The 21,234-nt window shown below is 40.1% G+C and overlaps 1 pseudogene; it reads left to right on the top strand.

Annotated features, from left to right (window-relative positions):
• Positions 1 to 5,363: 5,363 nt before the first annotated feature.
• On the top strand, positions 5,364 to 5,919 carry LOC112391432 (60S ribosomal protein L17 pseudogene; annotated as a pseudogene).
• The last annotated feature ends 15,315 nt before the right edge of the window (positions 5,920 to 21,234 follow it).

Here is a 21,234-nt window from a genome sequence, read left to right as displayed (position 1 = left end):
ATGTCTGAGAATATAAATTGCTAATTTTACTTAATTTTAGATTAACTTATGTTTTAAACAGCTACACGTGACTAGCAGCTGCCAGGACGGACAGTACAGGTCTCGACCCCTCTGCTCCCTGGGACGCGTAAGTTACTCCTTGAGGTGGTTTTAGAACGTGGTCGCTGATTCTTTGACACACCTCTAACTGAGAGATGGGGTCTATATCCCCTCTCTTTGAATTTGGTTGGGCTTGTGACTATATGACAGAAGTGATTTGTTGTTGTTGTTTTTAGATGTTGGGGGTAGGAGTTTAGTAATTTATTTATTTATTTTTGCTGTGTTGGGTCTTCATTTCTGTGCGAGGGCTTTCTCTAGTTGTGGCAAGCGGGGGCCACTCACTATCCCGGCCTCTCTTGTTGCGGAGCACAGGCTCCAGACGCGCAGGCTCAGTAGTTGCAGCTCACGGGCCCAGTTGCTCCGCGGCATGTGGGATCTTCTCAGACCAGGGCTCAAACCCGTGTCCCCTGCATTAGCAGGCAGACTCTCAACCGCTGTGCCAGCGGGGAAGCCCGACAGAAGTCATTTTAATGTGACCTCTGAGCCTAGGTAAGAAGAAACCTTGCAGCTTCTGCCCTGGTCTCTTTAAGGTCATGGTCCTAGGACACTTGCTTTCAGGAAGCTCCATCACAGAACCTACTCACCATCCTATGAGAAGCCAAAGCCATATAAAGAGGCCCACATGTAGCTGCTTCATCCTTTGAGTCATCCCAGCCTAGGTACCATACTAGTTTCCTGTGGCTGCCATAATGAATTACTACCAACCTGGGGGCTTAAAACAACAGAAATCCACTCCCTTGCAGTTCTGAAATCTGCCAGAAATCTGAAATCAAGGTGTCGGCAGGTGTTGCCGCGCTCTGAGTCTCTAAGAGAGAATCTGTTCCATTCCTCTCCCCTAATTTCTGGTGGTATCTGACAATCCTTGCCGTTCCCTGGCTTGTTGACACATCAGCCCAATCTCTCCTCCACCTTCACATCACTTTCCCCCATGTTTCTCCTCTTCTCAATTCTCTCCTTTCTCTTAAAGGACAACAGTTATTGGCTTTAGGGCCCACCCTAAACCCAGGATGATAGCATTTCAAGATCCTTAACTGTGATTACATCTTCAAAGACCCTTTTTTCAAATAAGGCCAAATTCACAGGTACTGGGGATTAGGACTTGACATATCTCTTTGGGAACCACTATTCAGCCCAATACAGCCCCAGCCATATGCATGAGGTGGCCTAGAGATGATTCCAGCCCCCGGTTGTTTGAGTTACTGCCAGACCCTCACATTTTCCTGGCTCAGACCCTACACATTGTAGAGCAGACATAAGCCACAATCACTATGCCTTGTTTGAAATCCTGACCTATAGAACTTCTGAGCATAATAAAATGGTATTCTAAGTCACTGAGTTTGGGATGGTTTATCACACAGTAATAGATAACTGGAAATTCCTGTTCATCTTTTAAGGGCCTGATCAAGTAACATTTCTTCAAAGAGGCCTCCTGAGATACCTCCTCCAAGTCTAAATTACATTCCCCTCTTTACTTTTCCTTTCTGGCACATATCATAATTTATAGTTATAAATGTCGTTAGGTGTTTTTCCTTTTTTTTGATTTTTGGCTGCATTGGGTCTTCGTTGCTGTGCGCAGGCTTTCTCTAGTTGTGGCAAGCAGGGGCTGCTCTTCGTTGCGGTGCATGGGCTCTAGGCACACAGGCTTCAGTAATTGTGGTTCGTGGGCTTAGTAGTTGTGGCTTGCAGGCTCTAGACAACGGGCTCAGTAGTTGTGGCGCACAGGCTTTGTTGCTCCGCGGCATGTGGGATCTTCTGGGACCAGGGCTTGAACCTGTGTCCCCTGCATTGGCAGGCAGATTCTTAACCACTGCGCCACAAGGGAAGTCCTGTTTTTCCTTTTTAAATGTCTCCCCCACTAGACCCAAGTTCCATGAGGCCAGGAACCACGTTTGTTTCATTCAACACTACGTCCTCTGTGTGAACCAAGCACACAGTAAATGCCCAACCAATACCTGCCAAATGAATCAAATTCTGAGCTTTCTGTGACTGAATCTACAACTGACGTTTCTTTGTCATCTGAACTGAGACAGCTCTAGGAAGACATTATTTATTTAGCCTTTTTGCTCTCAGCAGATGAAATAAGCCAGCATGCAGCAAGTGGGAAGCAAAATGTTCATTTTCCAAGGCTCAAACCTCAGTTCTTGCCGTTATGGTTCTTTGCATTTGAATAATTGCTGTGGTTTTTAATTGTGGTGAAAACAAATGAACAAAAGACAAAGCTGGTCAGAGAGCCAGGCTTTGAGAGACATCTTTAATTTTTTTAAGAAGCATCTGTAAGTTCACAAATGAACCTTAAATTGTCCTTGTTTGTGAGTGTGAATCTCATGATACATTCTTCCATGAAATGAAAGCTTAATGACAAATCACAAAGCTTAGGCTCTCCCTGGCATCTTTGCCATCATCCGTCTTGTTCTAGAAAGTGCATGGGTACAAATTCTGCTGTTACTTTTCTTGGAACAGAAAGAAAAATAGGACTTGGAACAGGAAAAAAAAAAAAGCCAGAAAGAAAAAGCAAAATGTGCTAAATAATACCAAGAATGGTCAGCTAAAACTTGTAAGCAGCTGTACAAATGAGTGTAGGGATAGAGCCTAAAATAAGTCAGGAGGTAGTAAGAATCTTAAAAACTGAGTATAAGCAGTTGGCGCTCACCTTTGTCACTCTCACACAGGTCACTGGTGATTGGAAGGACTCCTGACTCTCCCAGATGCATCCATCTTTCCCACTGTAGGAATGTTAACATTATCTGCAAGACCCTACACGATAATGTTCTGTTTTTCTCGGATTCTGTATTTGTCTATTTGGCATCCATTAATCACGGCACCAAACTAAGGCTCAAAGTTGCTTACCCTTCGCTGTGATCTGGAGCCCACGCTCTGAACCACTTCCTTGTCTAACTCTCACACACCAAGCCGATGTTTTCCTTGCCCTAAATCACCCCAGGGCCAGTGCCCACCTCTATAGCCAGAGCCCGCCTACATTACTCAGACTAGCCACGCCTCTGCTGCTTCCTCTGCCTTTGCTGTGGAAACCCCATTCAAGCCTGGGGCAGGGAGGCTTTCCCCTCACTCCACTTCTGCCTTGTGACCAAACCCGGTTCCTCCCAGTGTGGCCCTGTGTGGCGTGGCATGCACCATCCCCCCAGGAATTGTAAGCAATACATTTCTCTTTCAATGGCATTAGCATTTCCACGTCATCACTTGGTCACCTACATAAATTGAAATCCATGGTGGGTACAACTGAGACTGATCAGCCCTTGGGGCCTTTTACAGTCGCTGTTTCCTCTGCCGGGAGCCCTCTTCCCCTGTGTCCACATGGCTCCTCTCTCACTGCATTGAAGTCTCTGCTCAGACATCACGACATGCAAGCAAGGCTTCCCTGAGCACGCATCTAACTAGCATGCCGACCCCTCCCAACTCTAGCTGTCTATCCTTTTTTTTGTTTTGCTTTGTGTTTTTTGTCTTTTTAATTAATTAATTAATTAATTTTTGGCTGTGTTGGGTCTTCATTGCTGCACGTGGGCTATCTCCAGTTGTGGTGAGCGGGGGCTACTCTTTGTTGCAGTGCACGGGCTTCTCATTGCAGTGGCTTCTCTGTGTTGTGGAGCACAGGCTCTAGGCACATGGGCTTCAGTAGTTGTGGCACACAGGCTCAGCAATTGTGGTGCACGGGCTTAGTTGCTCCGCAGCATGTGGGATCTTCCCGGACCAGGGCTCCAACACATGTCCCCTGCATTGGCAGGTGGATTCTTAACCACTGCCCCACCAGGGAAGTCCCCCCTCCTCCTTTTTTTTTTTTTTGGCTGCATCAGGCCTTCATTAGGGCACACGGGCTCTTCACTGCAGGCTTCTCTCTAGTTGTAGCGCATGGGTATGTGGAATCTTAGTTCTCAGATTCTGTATTTGTCTATTTAGCATCCATTAATCCCTTGCACTTGGAACAGAAAAGTTCCAAGATCCCCTGACCAGGGATCAAACCTGTGTCCCCTGCATTGGAAGGTGGATTCTTAACCACTGGACCACCAGGGAAGTCCCTAGATGTCTATCCTTTTGTCCTACTTTATTTTTGTTACTAGCTCTCATCACCACCTGACTCGTTTGTGTGTTCCCTCACTCTGCACCACACAGAACTTAAGTTTTTCTAGAGCGAGGCACAGATTTTTGTTTTGTTAACAGCGAAGTTCCTACCACTTAGACCAGTGCCTGGCACACAGAGGGTGTAAAATATTTCCTAAATGATGAAATTTTATTTTTCCAGAGCAGCTGGCCTGTTAATGAGTACATGAATGGCCGAAATCTCCTTCAAATTTATAACTCTCATTGGGCCCGGAGATCCGTGAGAAGCCAGTGCTCTGGATCAATAAGACATGAATTTCTAAAAGGGAGTAAGTGGTTCAAAAACACAAAAACATATCCTGGGGAATCGCAGGATAAAACCCCAAGCAAGCTGGTTTGTGGAATTAATACTGGGGGTTAGGACAAGTGAGCAATTACCATTCCGGAATTATCAGGCCCTCTGCCATTCCTCTGAAAATGTGCCTGGCATTGGGTTATGGGCTCTGTAACTCCGAGGGATTAGGGAAAATACTTTCCTTTATCATTTAGGATAGCATCATGCCCCCCCATGAGGTTGAAGCGGGGTCTAGGAAGCATCTTAGCAAGGGTTGGCCCAGACACCCTTCCGTATGTGCTTTCCCTCCAGAAGGAGCCTAAATGACTGTGAACGCAGCTCACCAGTTGTACAACTCAGCTCAACAGTGGTTCACACTTGATACTGGCAGCCTTTTCTCCCAATGAGCACATTTCAGAGGAAAGTTGCATATCACACGGTGCTTATAATGATGTATCACAAAAAGATCTGTATACCATGTAGGTAAGGAAAAGTCTAGCAATGCTGACCAAAACTAGAGAGGCTTAAAACAAGGGGAGGTGGAGGGAAGAGAGGAAGGAAGGAATTTCTGCTCTCTGAAAGACAGGAGAACTTACATTCTCACTGGTATGCCCCACTGCCTCTGTGAAAAACGTCCCCCAAATAACTTTGATGCAAGCTGATGTGGAGGCTGATCCACTACTGACCTTAAGATGTTTCCTTTACCTAACCCAGATGCTATCATTTAGAACTAAAACTGGATCAATTTTTCTCTAGTCTCAGAGGTTAAAGACATTATGAAATTATTGAAATGAAGAAAGTTAAAGAAAGGAGAATCAGAGAATAAGAATTTGTAAGTCTCTTTTTTCCGGTAAGCGCCCTGAGGTTACCTCTAAAAATGGTTCGCTATTCACTTGACCCAGAAAACCCCACAAAATCATGCAAGTCAAGAGGTTCAAATCTTCATGTTCACTTTAAGAACACTCGTGAAACTACCCAGGCCATTAAGGGTATGCATATTTGAAAAGCCACCAAGTATCTGAAGGATGTCACTTTAAAGAAGTAATGTGTGCCATTCCGTCATTACAATGGTGGGGTTGGTAGGTGTGCCCAGGCCAAACATTGGGGCTGGACGTACGGGTCAGTGGCCCAAAAAGAGTGCTGAATTTTTACTGCACATGCTCAGAAATGCAGAGAGTAATGCTGAACTTAAGGGCCTAGATGTAGATTCTCTGGTCATTGAGCACATCCAGGTGAATAAAGCCCCCAAGATGTGGCTCAGGACTTCCAGAGCTCGTGGTCGGATTAACCCATACATGAGCTCTCCCTGCCACATTGAGATGATCCTTACTGAAAAAGAGCGGGTTGTTACTAAACCCGAAGAAGAGGTTGCCCAGAAGAAAAAGATATCCCAGAAGAAACTGAAGAAATAAAACCTTATGGCCCGGGAATAAATGTCACAAAAAGTAAATGCAAATAAAAAGAAAAAAAAGAAAAAGAATTTGTAAGTCTCTCAGACTGTCAGGGGACAGAGGTCTAACAGGCAGGGCTAACCAAGCTCTCCTCTGCATGGACCCAGATAAAGTTGGGCCACAGCCACGCTGTTGTTTACTTGCCATCTTGTGGCTCCTCTCTAACCGTCGTATTAACTGTTTGCAGCAGAGATGGTCTGCAAAGCTGAAAACATTGAATATCTGGCCCTTTACAGAAAAAGTTCGCTGATCTTCGGTAGCTATTAAAGGAGCAGCGTGACTTACCAGGCTATCGTGATCTTACTGAAATATTTCTGAGGACTGTGTAACGCCCTTCACTTTGAGTCCCTCTTTATCAAGCAACGTTCTGAATGTAATTGGGCTTCTGGAGTATGTTTCTCTATTAAAGAAAGAGGATGTGCAGACTTGCTACACGGATTTCCAAACATCCTGGACAGTTGTATTTCTCACTATAAACTACTAAACTGGGCTTCTGCCACAGTCTCTCATAAATTCACATGGTACGCAAGTTTTCAGGGGGTCTAGCATCCCTTTATATTAGGTCCAGAACTGCAGGGCTGGAAGACTGTGTTCTGGACCTGAGGTGACCCCTCGGAGTCCGAGCCCCACGCTCTGACTTCACACAGCAATCACACTCACATCCCTTAGCGTATCAGGGAAGAATTTGAGCCAGGAGTAGCTTTGGTATTTGTGAACTTCAATTTCTAGGCCTCTTACCTTTTACTTTTTTTTTTTTTTTGGCTATATTGATGTAATTACATGAATACAATTTTAAAACTCAAATAGAAATACAGGATTAAAACAAAAATAACAGTCACCTCCCCAAGGTCCTCCTGATCTCCAATTCCCACTACCCAGAAGAACAGTTTTCAAATCTTCTCATTGTATTTTTTCATATTTGCCTTCATAATTCTAAATAACACGCTAAATCATGCTCTTTGCAGGACAGTCATATCAAGTAAATAATGGGTCCCACCCCCTTTTTTTAAACAATCCTTTGGAGTTGTCCTACTCTGTGACCCGCACTGACTGATCTCTCGGCTTCTGTACAACTGTAACCCTGTAGCTTCCGTTCAGCATTGTTTGGGGGCTTCCTACAGTCTCCTGTTTGAGTTTCTCATTTTCTAGACCCTGTGTCTTTTCACTCTGAGTTGATGGAGCACATCTTTCTGTTGCTTCATGAGAAAGAATGAATAGAAGATAAAATTTTCATTGCCTTGCCTGTTTGAAAAAGTCTTCATTATACTCTGACATGTGACTGGTAGTTCATCAGGGTATGAAATTCCAGGTGACAATCCTGTCCTCTCAGAAGCTGTAGGCATTTGCCCATTGTCCTCTAACTTCCTGTCTCTCTGCGCCATTCTAATTCCTGATCTTTTGTATGCTTTTGAGGGCTTCTCTTTTGCTCAGGTGTCCTGAAATTTTGTCACAATTTACGTTGGTGTGGATCATTTTTTAATTCATTGAACTGGGCAGTTAGTGGTCCTTTTAAATCTAGAGGTCCATACGCCTCAGTTTGGGAAATTTTCTTTTCCTTTTTCATAACTTCCTGTCCTTTTTTTTGTCTCTTACATTTTCTATCTCCTTGTCATTTTGTTCAGCTGTCTGAAACATTTCCTCTATTGTATTTTTGATACAATACTTGTCACCTTCTAGTGACATTCTTATTTCTGCTAGCATGTTTTTAATTCTAAAAACCTTATTCTCGGGCTTCCCTTGTGGCACAGTGGTTAAGAATCCACCTGCCAATGCAGGGGACACAGGTTTGAGCCCTAGTCTGGGAAGATCCCACGTGCAGCAGAGCAACTAAGCCCATGCACCACAACTACTGAGCCTGCGCTCTAGAGCCTGCAAGCCACAACTACTAAGCCCATGTGCCACAATTACTGAAGCCCGCACACCTAGAGCCCACGCAACGAAGAGCAGCCCCCGCTCGCCGCGACTAGAGAAAGCGTGCGCACAGCATCGAAGACCCAATGCAGCCAAAAATAAATAAAAGAAAAGAAATCAACTCCTTTTAAAAATAAAAAAGTAAAAACCTTATTCTCTAAATTAAAAAAAATTTTTATGGCATTCTGTGGTTTCAGCAATGGAGTATCTTCTCAGATCCCTTTGAGGGTTTTAATTATAAAATTTTTAACATTTTCTTCTGTTCCCTGCATTGTGTGCTTTCTTTGGTTCCTTTTCTCCCTTTATTTTAGTCTCTGTTTCATAGTGGATGCTCCCTCAATCTGGTAATCCATTGCTGGAAATTCAAACTTAAGAGTGAGGCAACTACTTGTTCTTACCTTTTGATAATAAAGGAAGATGATCCAGAAGTACTTTTCCACCAAAACAATTAGAAAACTGGAAAAAAAAAATAGGAAAAAACTACTTCCAGACATTGGACAACAGGCAGCACAGAACTGTGATCTCTGTGGAAAGGGGAACAAGTGGGGTAAGCCTCACTACCATCTTGGTTTTCTGCCTGGAGACAATGCCCAGACTGTGGGACAGGAAGGAGAAACCTAAACAGAGACTGGAGTCTGGAGAGGTCAAGGTGGCTAAAATTTTCAGGGCAGAGTACTTAAAAGGTAGGAATTACACGGCCATCCAGAAATCTGCATAGGGTCTCTCTTGATAGGCTGAGCACCAATCTGCTTACGCATATGGTGAAATTCCACTGGACAACAATGGCAAAGAATAATTGAAATAGAGCTATGAGATAAATCTCAGATCTCACAGGGCTGAAATCCTTTCAAGTACCCACCAGAGTAGAGAGGTCTCATTGAATACCTACCTACCCGGAGCATTCCATAGAGATCCCAAAAGGACCTTGACTTAAAAGTGGGGCTAAATTGGCTTTAGGATAATGGTTACTCTAGAACTCCCTTAAAAGAGCGAGAAAACAAATTTCAAAGGGATCAAACTAATCCACAAGTAACTTAAACTGCCTACCATAAAAAGTTCAACATGCTTTGAAAGAAAATAAAACCAGCACTTGGTGACATAAAATTCACAATGTTTGGCATCCTGTCAAAAATGACCAGCCATATGAAGGAGTGGGAAAATGGGGCCCTTAACTAGAAGAAAAATCAGTTATTAAAAACAGACTAAGAAATGATAGAGGTGATGGAATGAGCAGCAAGTACATTAAAACAGCTGTTATAAATACGTCCCATATGCTCAAGGATATAACAGAAAATCTGGACCTGATGGGAAGAGAAATGAAAGATATATAAAGATCAATGGGAGTTTTTTAGAGATGAAAAATATCTGAAATAAAAAATATACTGGTTGGGATTAACTGATTAGATACTGCAGAAGAAAAGATCAGTGAACTTGAGGATGTAGCAATAGAAACTACCCAAATTGAAACACAGAGTGGAAAAAAAAAAAGAAAACATTGAACAGAGCCTCAGTGAACCATGGGACAATATCAAGCTAACATACATGCAATGGGGGAAGGGGTTACAAGAGAAATATTTGAGGAAAGAATAGTCAAAAAAGTTTCAGATTTGATTAAAACTATAAACACACTGATCCAAGAATCTCAATGAAATCTAAGTAAAAGTAACAAAGAAAATCATAATCAAATTGCCAAAAATCAATAAAAAAGAATCTTCAAAGCAGCCAGAGGAAAAAAGCAAACTCTACACACAGAATGAAGATAAAAATTAAAGCAGACTTCTCATTAAAAACTGCACAAGACACACTGAAAGAAAGAAAAGTTCAACCTAGAATTTTACATCTATCAGAAATACCTTTTTAAATTAAAGGCTTTTCAAACAACCAAAAGCTGAGAAAATTCATTGCCAGCAGACCTGCAATACAAAAGAATGTTAAAAGAAGATCTTCAAGTAGAAGTAAGTCGACACCAAATGAAAATTTGGATTTACACAAAAGAATGAAGAATGCTGGAAACTGTAAATACGTAGATAATTATAGAAAACATGGTTTCCTTATTTAAAATTTTTCTTTAAAAGATAATTATTTAAATTTCTAAAAATTGAAACATGTTGTGGGGTTTAAAACATCATTAAAGTAGAATCTATGACAGTAGCATAAAGAATGGGTGGTTTTCTGGAGAATGGAAGTATTCTCTTTTAAGTTTCTTAAAGTATACTTTTATTTGAATGGAGGCTGTGATAGGTTAAAGACATAAACTGTAAACCCTAGGGCAAATATTTAAAAATTTAAAACAACAAAGAGGTATATCTATTAAACCAATGGTGGAGATTAAATGGAATCATAGAACATACTAAATTAATTTAAAAGGAGGCAGGAAAAGAGGGAAAAGGGAACAAATAACAATGTAGAAAACAAATGACAAGGGATTTCCCTGGAGGTCCAGTGGTTAAGACTTTGCCTTGCAATGCAGGGGGTGCGGGTTCAATCCCTGGTCAGGAGCTAAGATCCCACATGCCTGGTGGCCAAAAAACAGAAACACAAAAACAGAAACATTATTGTAACAAATTCAATAAAGACTTTAAAAATGGTCCACATCAAAAAATCTTAAAAAAAAAAAAAAAACAACAAATGACAAGATAATAGATTTAAACCGAATTATAATAATAATCAAATTACGTGAAAATTAGCTAAACACCCCAATTAAATGTAGACATTATCACACTTGATTGTGAGGGGAGGAAGAAAAATCCATGTCATATAGCTTTTTTTTTTTTAATGCTGTCTTTACCCAATCTTGAGACCTGGCTAGAGGCCAGTCAGTTCCCCTTCTTGAGCAGCTGATAAAATCCACACCCCAATCACTTCCTTTTTCGGGGCTTTCACACTCCTGGCCACCATACACCAGCCCTAATTGACCAGCAGCCAGACACCAGACAACTTGGGACAGCCCTTGTGCCCCAGAGCCCTTGAAATTATTTCAAGTAGCCAGTCCACTGGGAACCTGAAAACCCTAGCTAACCCCATGCAACTTACCATACGTAAACTGTCTTCTACAGCTCCAGCTTGCCGTAACCCCTGGTGCAGATCCCTGTGTGGCACTGACTGGCAGTCTGCTCTCCTTTGGACCTGTAAGTAACAGAGTTCTGCCTTTCAGCTATCTGAGTGTCACTGTGTTGTGTCATGCCATCAAAAGAATCTTTAAATCTTATAAAACAACCCATCTATATGCTGTCTATAAGAAACCTACTTACAGTATAAAAACAAATAGGTTAAAAGTAAAATCATGGGAGGGCTTCCCTGGTGGCACAGTGGTTAAGAATCCGCCTGCCAATGCAGGCGACACGGGTTCAAGCCCTGGTCCGGGAAGATCCCACATGCCGCGGAGCAACTAAGCCCGTGCGCCACAACTACTGAGCCTGTGCTCTAGAGCCCACGAGACACAACTACTGAAACCCGCGCACCCCTGCTCCACAAGAGAAGGCACTGCAATGAGAAGCCCGTGCACCGCAACAAAGAATAGCCCCACTAGAGAAAGCCCATGTACAGCAACGAAGATGCAACGAAGACCCAACGCAGCCAAAAATAAAATAAATAAATGTATTTAAAAAAAAAAAAAAAAAGAAAGCTGGGGGGCGCTGTATTGGAGTATATTCAGATAAAGTAATATCCTTTGAACAAAGAATATTAGGGACAAAAAGATATATTTCATAATGATAAAGGGAACAGTTTGTCAAGAAGACAACAATTCCAAGCATGTTGGCACACAATAACATAGCTTCAAAATACATGAAACAAAAACTTTTGGAACTTCAAGGAGAAGTAGACAAAGTTAAAATTTTTGTTGAAGATTTTAATACTTTCTCAATAATGAATAGTTGAAGTTGACAGAAAATGAGTCAGCGTATAAACAATTTTATAATACTCTCAACTGATTTGACCTAATTGATGTTTATGGAATATTCCACCCGACAACAGAGTACACATTCTTTTCAAATGAACATAGAACATTCACCAAAGTAGAACATATTGTGGGCCATAAGACAAGTCTCAATGGATTTAAAAGGATCAAAATGCCACAAAGCATAGTCTCTGCTCAATAGAATTAAATTTAAAGTCAGTAGCAGAAAGGTACCTGGAAAAAAACCCCAAATAGTTGAAAATTAAGCAGCATATTTCTAAATAAGAAGTCAAAGAAGAAATCACAAGAGAAATTGGAAATATTTTGAACAGAATGAAAATGAAAACCCATATATCGACATTTGTGGGACACAGCTATATAGCAGTGCTTTAAGGGAAATTTATAGCATTAAATGCTTCTTTGAGGAAAAAAGAAAGGTCTAAAATCAGTGCTCTACGTTTCCACTTAAGAAACTAGAAAAAGAAGGGCAAGTTAAACCCAAAATAAGCAGAAGGGAAATAAGATGACAAATCAATGAAATAAGTAGGAAATGGGCAAAGAATAGAGAAAATCAAACCTAAAACTTGGTTTGTGAAAAGATCAGAAATGAAGCACTTCGAAGAAGCTATTGACCCATAGGTTTCACTGGTGTTTCTGTCTTGGCTGAGCATTAAAGTCCCCTGGGGGAACGTAAAAAAGCTCTGATCCTGGGCTGTACTTCTGACCAATTACATTAGATCTCTGGAAGTGGAACCTAGGTATCTGTATGTATTAAAGGTTCCAAGTGATTCCAGTGTGCAGCCAAGTTTGAGAGCCACGGCTGAGAGATCAAGCAAAGCCCTACCCTATCATACACTTGTCAGTATCCATCTTGGGCTGGTCAGTCTCTGGATTAGAAACCTCTCATCTCTTGCATGGATTATATGTGTCTGGCTGCTGGTGTTCTAAGAGTGAAGCAGGAGAAGGAGGCTGGGATCTCTCCCATTTCATCTGCAGACCTTCACCCAGTTTCAATATGGTGTCTCAGCCCTACTTGGGTCCCCTAAGCCAGGTCCTCTCTGCTTCAGTTTCAGGAGTCAATCTTGAGTTTCCTGCCAAGCTGCAGAGGCTGTCATCTGGCTGTGCTGGGTGAGGAAGGGAATCTAGGAGGCTCACTGGGCCCGTGTATTCAATCAATCTTCCAGTTTCAGCCCTATTCTTCACCCCTATTCTTCACCCCTGCTTCCAGATTCCTAAGGCTTTTCAGGGTTCTGAGCAAATGAACTACTTTCTTGCTGGCTTCCCCCACTGCAGGCTTTGGTTTCTGTTTTCTTTGGTCTGATAAGTCAGTTAACATACTCCAGCTCCCCCAAATTTTTTTCTTTTGAGTTATCTTGTCTCAGTTACCTCCATTGCCATTCTCTTGAATGGCAATCAAGAGATTTATGGCTCTCATTTATGGCTTTTTTTCCTCCTTTACTATTATTTTAGTGGGATTTCAGAAGACAGTGGAGATAAAACCAAGTGTGGAATCTGCAAAGTTTAACCGGAAATTTTCCAGAGTCTTTTTAGAAAATCAGAGTACATAATTATGGTAATCACTTCCAATCAATTACCTTCACAGGAGTGTAGAATGTGAGCTGTATGGCCCCTGGGGTTTAGGAGTACTAGCACGGAGTATGATAACGGCTCTCCTGCTCAGAGTTCACAATGTATAATTTATCTTAAGCCTCTACATAACGTGAAATTGCATCACAGAACTCAGATTTGACTGGTGACAGTGTGCTGGTAAGTGTTAACACTGGCACTCCAAAAAAAAGACCTGATCTGTAGCCTTTGCTCAAATACTCCCACCATGACAGTCAAGCTATCCCTGTCATCAAGGAAAAGTTGGGAGAAGATGAACAATAGCAGACCATGACATTCTATTTCCACGTAGAGAATTTCCTCAAGAGCATATAGATAATAGTAAATGTAAAAAGAAATTAGTTCCAAGTGTAATGAGTTCCAAGTGTTTATTACATTTGTTTTTAATATAATTTATTTAATTGTGTTTACATAATTCCATTTCTAATCATGGCTGTTTAACAACCAGCTTGCAAAACTCCACCTCTCACAGGCTGGAACAAGTTTGGGGCCAAGGGGTTAAGGAAGGTTTTCCTGAGGAGGTGACATTGAACCTGAAGGATGACTTGGAATTAGCAAAATTAGCTATACAGAAGGGATGAGGATACCCGCTCCAGGCAGGAACATTAGCACGTAAGCAAGTCCTGGGACTAAAGAGGGCCTGTCATACTTGAGAAACAGAAGGCAAAGAAAGTGAGGAAAAATGTGGGAAAATGAGATTAAAGAGAAAGACAGGGACCCAATGATGCAGAACCTTGTAGCCCATGGAGAGGATTTGGGACTTTATCCTAAGTGCAATGGGAAATGATTGAAGGTTTAAGCAGGGGAGTGAAAATCAGATTTAAGTGTTTAAAATATTATTCTTTTCTGGGCGTGGGTTAAAGGACTCAAGAGTGGATGAAAGACATGAAAAGCACAAGGAACAAAAGAAAAACATAGATCAATTGGTCTTCATCAAAATTAACAACTTTTGTCCATCAAAGGATGCTACCAAGAGAGTGAAGAGACAACCCACAGAATGGAGAAAATATTCAGAGTCATATATCTGATAAGGGCCCAGTATCCAGAATATATAAAGGACTCTCACAGCTCATCAACAAGAAACCAAACAAGCCAATGAAAAAACGGGCAAATGGCTTGAATAGACATTTCCGCAAGAAGGTATACAAATGGCCAACAAGCACTTGAAAAGATGCTCAACGTCATTAGTCACTAGGGAAATATAAGTCAAAATTAAGTGAGCTACTACTTCACAATCATTAGGATGGCTATAATTAAAACAAAACAGAAAATAACATGTGTGGTGAGGATGGAGAAATTGGAACCCTCCAGTTTCTGGTGGGGATGTAAAATTGTACAGCCACTATTAGAAAATTTTGGCAGTTCCTCAGTAAGTTAAACATAGATCACCACATGAGCCAGCAATTCCACTCTTAGGAATATATACCGCCCAAAATTGAAAACAGGTGTTATAACACTTGTACATAAGTGTTCATAGCAGCACTGTTTACAGTAGCCAAAGGTAGAAACAATCCAAATGTCCCTCAACTGATGAATGGTCAAACAAAATGTGGTATATGTACACACTTGAATTTATTTGGTCATGAAAAGGAATATAGTACCGATACATGCTGCAACATGGATGGACCTTGAAAACATTAAGCTGAGTGAAAGAAGCCAGATACAAAAAGCCATATATTGTATGATTTCATTTATATGAAATATTCAGAATAGACAAATTCATAGAGACCATAGATTAGTGGTTGCCAGGAGCCAAGGGTAGGGGAGAATAAGAATTGTTGCCTGATGAGCCTGGGGTTTCTTTGGGGATGGGGGTGAAACTTTCTAGAACTAGATAATGATGATGCTTGCACAACTCTGTGAGTGTGCTAAATGTCACTGAACTTACACTTTAAAATGGTTAAAATGGTAAATTTTATGTGTACTTTGTCACAATGAGAAAAACAATTGAAAGCAAGGACCCCGTTCGAAAAATGTCTGGTTGGGGGAATTCCCTGGCCAGCCAGTGGTTAGGAACTGGCTCTTTCACTGCCAGGGAGCCCAGGTTCAATCTGTGGTTGGGGAACTAGGATCCCGCAAAAACAAAAAGAAAATGTTTGGTTGGTAGAATTATGGGGACTTGGGCTTGAGGGGAGTGAGTCAAGGATAACGTCCAGGGTTTTGACAATCGTAACAGCAGGAGTGGTGATGCCATTTACCAAAATAGGAAATCCTAAAGGTCAAAATGGAAAGATCCCGAGTTCCCCTTTGGGCACGTTGAGACTGAGATGCCTGAGAAACAGCAGAATTTCAGGAAGGCAGTTGGCTACCTGTTATGTCTTCCTTCTGCTGGTTACCTGTATCTCCAGGTAGCTGCTGTGCCTCCAGCCTTCCTGTCCATGTGTCATAAAAGCAGGTGTGGAGGATAGGGAAAATAGCTTTCCCAGAAACTCCCAGCTCAGTTCTCGTTAGTCAGATGAGGGTCACATGGGTACCCTTTGCTGCAAGGGAATGTGAAGAGTAATTTTGCTGGGCACATTGCCACACCTTAACAGAAGGCGATTCTGTTTATGAGGAAGAAACTGGAATGGATGTCGAGTGGGCAAATATCAGTGTCTACCATACGGTGTAATTAATGTCATGAGCAATTCCAGCAGGAGCTGGATAGGAAGGCTGGGAAATAATACCAGGTGGAGATTCAATATCCTCTGAACTTGTCATGGAGGCCGAGTGATTGCAATTCCTTTCATCTTTCCTCAGAGTTCATTTATGATTTTCAAAATTTAATCATTCTAATAACTTTTCCCCAACTCACTATGCCTCTCCAATATCTCCTGTGAGCCCAGATTTGAAGTCACTTTTCTGGTAAAGGAAGAATAGTGAGTAGAAATCATCCTCCCTCCACTGGGAAGTTCTATGCAATATGTGCATTGGTGCTATGCTCTAGAGAAATAAAGTTAACTACACAGATAGTTAGGCTAAGGTTCCTAACTTTTGTTAGAGATATAGGATATTGATAGCACGTGGAGCCAGGAAGGTTCTCAGTCACCCATGATTTGGTGAAATACTCATGTTCCTCCTCTACCTCAGTTAGAATTTTCATTGTTTGGCCTTTGCTCAAAGATGGGAACATCTAAGGAACAAAATAAACTTTCCACTCTTCATGAGTAAGCCTAATCTAAAACAAATTTAGTTTTAAGTTACAAAAAAAAAAGCCATGCCATTTAAAAAATGTCAACTAACACAAAATGACTGCATTTTTACACTTCACTTTTAACATGTGAGTACCCTTGGAAACCTCAGGACTGAAATGTCTGATGCTATTCCAGCCAGGCGAGCTCAGAGGGGCAGTTAGGCAGACGCTGACTCCTGGAAGTGAGTCTGCACTTGAGAATTACTGTTTGGGCAGGTGATGTCATTTTCCTTTACTTGCTTCAAGAGACCAGTGTTTAATTAATGTTTGCTCTGTGACTCTAGGAGAAAATATCACCTTTCCTTCCTGTTCCACAAGGCTCTGTTGCCTCATTTATAAAACATACAACCGTTCCTTTAGGTAATTTCACTTGTAAGCATTAAATTCCACTCTGGTTTTTTTTTTTTTTTCCTCTTTGTGGTTTTAAGGAAACAAAATCTAGAAAGTAAAAAATTGAAACGGCAGACCACAGTATGGCATCCTGGAAAGAGCCCCAACTGGGGACTCAGAGTACTGTGGTTCTTGTCATGGATCTCCTAACAGATCTGAGCAAGTCCCTTCGTGTTTCTGGGTTTCTAATTCCTTTAGCTGAAAAAAAAAAAGGGGGGTGCTGGTTGTTGGGAAGACTTTAATGGCTAATCCCCAAAGTCCTTTAAACTTTAATATGCTGTAATTTTTATTATGTAAGCCAAGGCGTTGGGTAGATATAGTAGTAAATTTTGCTTCCAGCTTCAAATACAGGAAAAATTACTTATTTTGGGTTAATTATTTAGATGTTTTTCATAATCAATGATTTGGAGATAAGCGGCCATTGACTAAATGGCTTAACAACATCAGGGATAGTATCTTTTTTTCCCCCAGCTTTCTAGAGGTATAATTGACATAGAGTCCACATAATTTAAATGTACAATATGATGAATTTTGACATTTGTATATATCCATGAAACCATCACAACTCTCAAGATAGTGAACATGTCCATCACCCTCAAAAGGTTCCTCCTTCCCCTGTATAATCCTTCCTTCCTGTCTCTCCCCACACTCCTCAGGCAACCATTAATCTGCTTTCTGTCCATATAGTTTAGTTTGTATTTTCTAGAATTTTATATAAATAGAATCAACAGTATGTACTCTTTTCATCTGACTTCTTTCACTCAGCATAATTATTTTGAGATCCATCCATGTTGTAGCGTTATATCAATAGTTCATTCCTTTTATTTCTGAGTAGTATTCCATTGTATGGATGCATCACAGATTGTTTATCCATTTACTTACTGAAGGGCATTTGGTATGGTGCCAGTTTTTGACTATTACAAATAAAGATGCTATGAATCTTTGTGTAAAAATCTCTGTGTGGACATATATTTCTTTTTCTCTTGGGTAAATACCTAGAAATAGAATGGCTGGATCATATGGTAAGTAAATGTTAAATTTTTTTTTTTAAGGAAGTTGCCAAGCTGTTTCCAACATGGCTCCACCAGTTTACCTTCTCACCAGCACAGTATGAGAGTTCCAGTTCTTCATCCTTTAGCCAACACTTGGTATGGTCATTTTTTTTTTTTTTAATCTTAGCCTTCCTAATAGCTGTATAGTGGTATCACACTGTGGTTTTAATTTGCATTTCCCTAACAGTGTTCTCTTTATGTGTTTATTTCCATATATTTTCTTGGTGAAGTGTCTGTCCAAAATGTTGCCCATTTCTTTATTGGATTTTTGTTTTCTTTTTATCAAGTTTTGAAAGTTCTTTCTCTACTCTGGAAACAAGTTTTTTATCAGATATGTGATTTGCAAATATCTTCTCCCAGTATGTGGCTTACCTATTCATTCTCTTTACTGTGTTGTTCAAAAAGCAGACATTTTTTATTTTGATAAGATTCAATTTATAAATTATTTCTTTTATGAATTATGCTTTTAGTGTCATATCTAGAAATCTTTGTGTAACCCAAAGTCACAAAAATTTTCTACACTTTCTTCTAGAAGTTATTTTTTTTAATGTAGCTTTAGATTTTACATTTAGATCTATGATCTATTTTGATTTTTGAGTTAATTTTGTATATAGTATGAGGTATGGCTCAGACGCCACTTTTTTTTCTTTTTGTATATGGATATTCAATTATTCCAGCATAATTTGTTTGTTTAATGTTTTTTATTGTGATAAAAGTCGCATAATATAAAACATACTATTTTAACCGTATTTAACTGTGCAGTTCAGTGGCACTAAGTACATTCACATTGTTATGCAACTCTCACCATCATCCATCTCCTGAATTTTTCACCTTCCTAAACTGAAGCTCTGCCCCCATTAAACACTAACTCCCCATTCCCCCTCCTCACCTCCTTCCACCACTGGGCCCCCGGCATCTACCAATGTACTTTCTGACTCTATGAATTTGACTATTCTATGTACCTCATATAAGTGGAATCAAACAGTATTTGTCTGTATCTACTGTATATTGGAATGCATTTTTTTTTTGGAATGCAATTTTATGGTTAACTTAATACATGTCCTACAACCAGATTGCACCTTCTCTTTTTTTTTTTTTGCCCTGTGCTATACAGTAGGTTCTCATTAGTTATCTATTTTATACATAGTAATGTCTATATGTCAATCCCAATCTCCCAATTTATCCTACCCCCCGTTTCCCTGCCTTGGTGTCCATATGTTTGTTCTACATCTGTGTCTCTATTTCTGCTTTGCAAATAGGTTCATCTGTACTATTTTTCTAGATTCCACATATATGTGTTAATATACAATATTTGTTTTGCTCTTTCTGACTTGCTTCACTCTGTATGACAGTCTGTAGGTCCATCCACATCTCTGCAAATGGCACAATTTCGTTCCTTTTTATGGCTGAGTAATATTCCATTGTATATATGTACCACATCTTTTTTATCCATTCCTCTGCTGATAGACATTTAGGTTTCTTCCATGTCCTGGTTATTGTAAATAGTGCTGCAATGAACATTGGGGTGCATGTATCTTTCGGAATTATGGTTTTCTCCAGGTATATGCCTAGGAGTCTGCATTATTTGTTGAAAAGATTATCGTTCTATAGTGAACTGCTTTTGTAATTTTGTGAAAAATAAGTTATCAATATATGTGTGGACTTATTTCTGGTATCTCTATCCAATTTCATTCATCTCTTTATCTGTGTCAGTATCATCCTGTCTTTTTATAATTTATTGATTTTTTTGGCCACACTGCACAGCATGTGGGATCTTAGTTCCCTGATCAGGGATCGAACCCACGACCCCTGCAGTGGAAGCACAGAGTGTTAACCACTGGACCACCAGGGAAGTCCAGTATCACCCTGTCTTGATTATTGTAGCTTTGTAATGTCTTGAAATCAGGTAATTTAATTCCAACAATTTTTTTCAAAGACAGTTGGCTAGTCTTTGTCCTTTGCAGTACAATATGAATTTTAGAATCAGTTTGTCAATTTCTACAAAACAGCTTCCTGGGATTTTGGTTGAGATTCATGAAATCTACAGATTGGGGAGGAATGGCATTGTAACAGACCCATAAACACAGTTGATCCATCCATTTATCTGTGTCTTAAATTTTCTTTCAATAATGTTTGCAGTGTACAGATGTTGAACATTTTTGTTAGATTAATCTTTAAGTATTTTGTAAATTTTGTGCTATTGTAATTGGTATTATTTAAAAATTTTTCAATATCTGGTTGTCCATTGCTAGTATATAGAAATACAGTCGACTTTTATAGGTTGTGCATGTATCTTGCAACCTTGCCAAATTCACTTACTCATTTTAGAAGCTTTTTTGTAGATTACACTGAGTTTTCTACAGATCATGTCGTATGTAAATAGTTTTATTTATTTCTTTCCAATCGGTATGCTTTTTATTTCTTTTCTGTGTGATTTGTTTGTTTTTGCCTGATTGCACCGCCCTCAAGGGCAATGTTGAATAGAAGTGTTGAGAGTCGTCTTCTTTGCCCTGTTCCTGATCTTAGGAAGAAAGCATTCAGTCTTTCATCAAGTATGATGTTAGCTGTACATTTTTGTAAATGTCTTTTATCAGGTTAAGGAAAATTCCTTCTATTCCTAGTTTGCTGAGAGTTTATATCAGGAATGGATGCTGAATTTTGTTAAATGTTTTCTTCATTTATTGAGATGATCATATAAAGTTGTTTGGTTTTCTGTTTGTTTATATGGTGAATTACATTGACAGATTTTTCAAATGTTAAACCAATCTTGCATTTCTAATTTTTGCATCTATATTCAGGGGGGATATTAGACTTTAGTTTTCTTTTCTTGTAATGTCTTTATCTGGTTTTAGTCTCAGGGTAATATGACCTCATAAATGGAGTTAGGAAGTATTTTCCTCATCTTCAATTTTGGGGGGAGAGTTTCTGTAGGATTAGTTTTCTTAGAGTTATAGTAACATTATCTAGGATTAATATTCCTGAAATGTTTGGTAGAATTTATGAGCAATGCCACGTGGACCATGTTTAACTATAAATTCAATTTCTTGATATAGAGCTATTCAGATTATCTATTCTTTTTTTTATTTTAATAAATTTATTTACTTATTTTTGGCTGAGTTGGGTCTTTGCTGCTGCGTGCGGGCTTTCTCTAGTTGCGGCGAGCAGGGGCTACTCTTCGTTGTGGTGCACGGGCTTCTCATTGCGGTGGCTTCTCTTGTTGCGGAGCATGAGCTTTATGCATGCAGGCT

Source organism: Neophocaena asiaeorientalis, unplaced genomic scaffold (assembly GCF_003031525.2).
Source record: "Neophocaena asiaeorientalis asiaeorientalis breed wild unplaced genomic scaffold, Neophocaena_asiaeorientalis_V1.1 scaffold515, whole genome shotgun sequence".
Lineage (NCBI taxonomy): Eukaryota > Metazoa > Chordata > Mammalia > Artiodactyla > Phocoenidae > Neophocaena > Neophocaena asiaeorientalis.
This window is presented reverse-complemented; position numbering and strand designations above follow the sequence as displayed.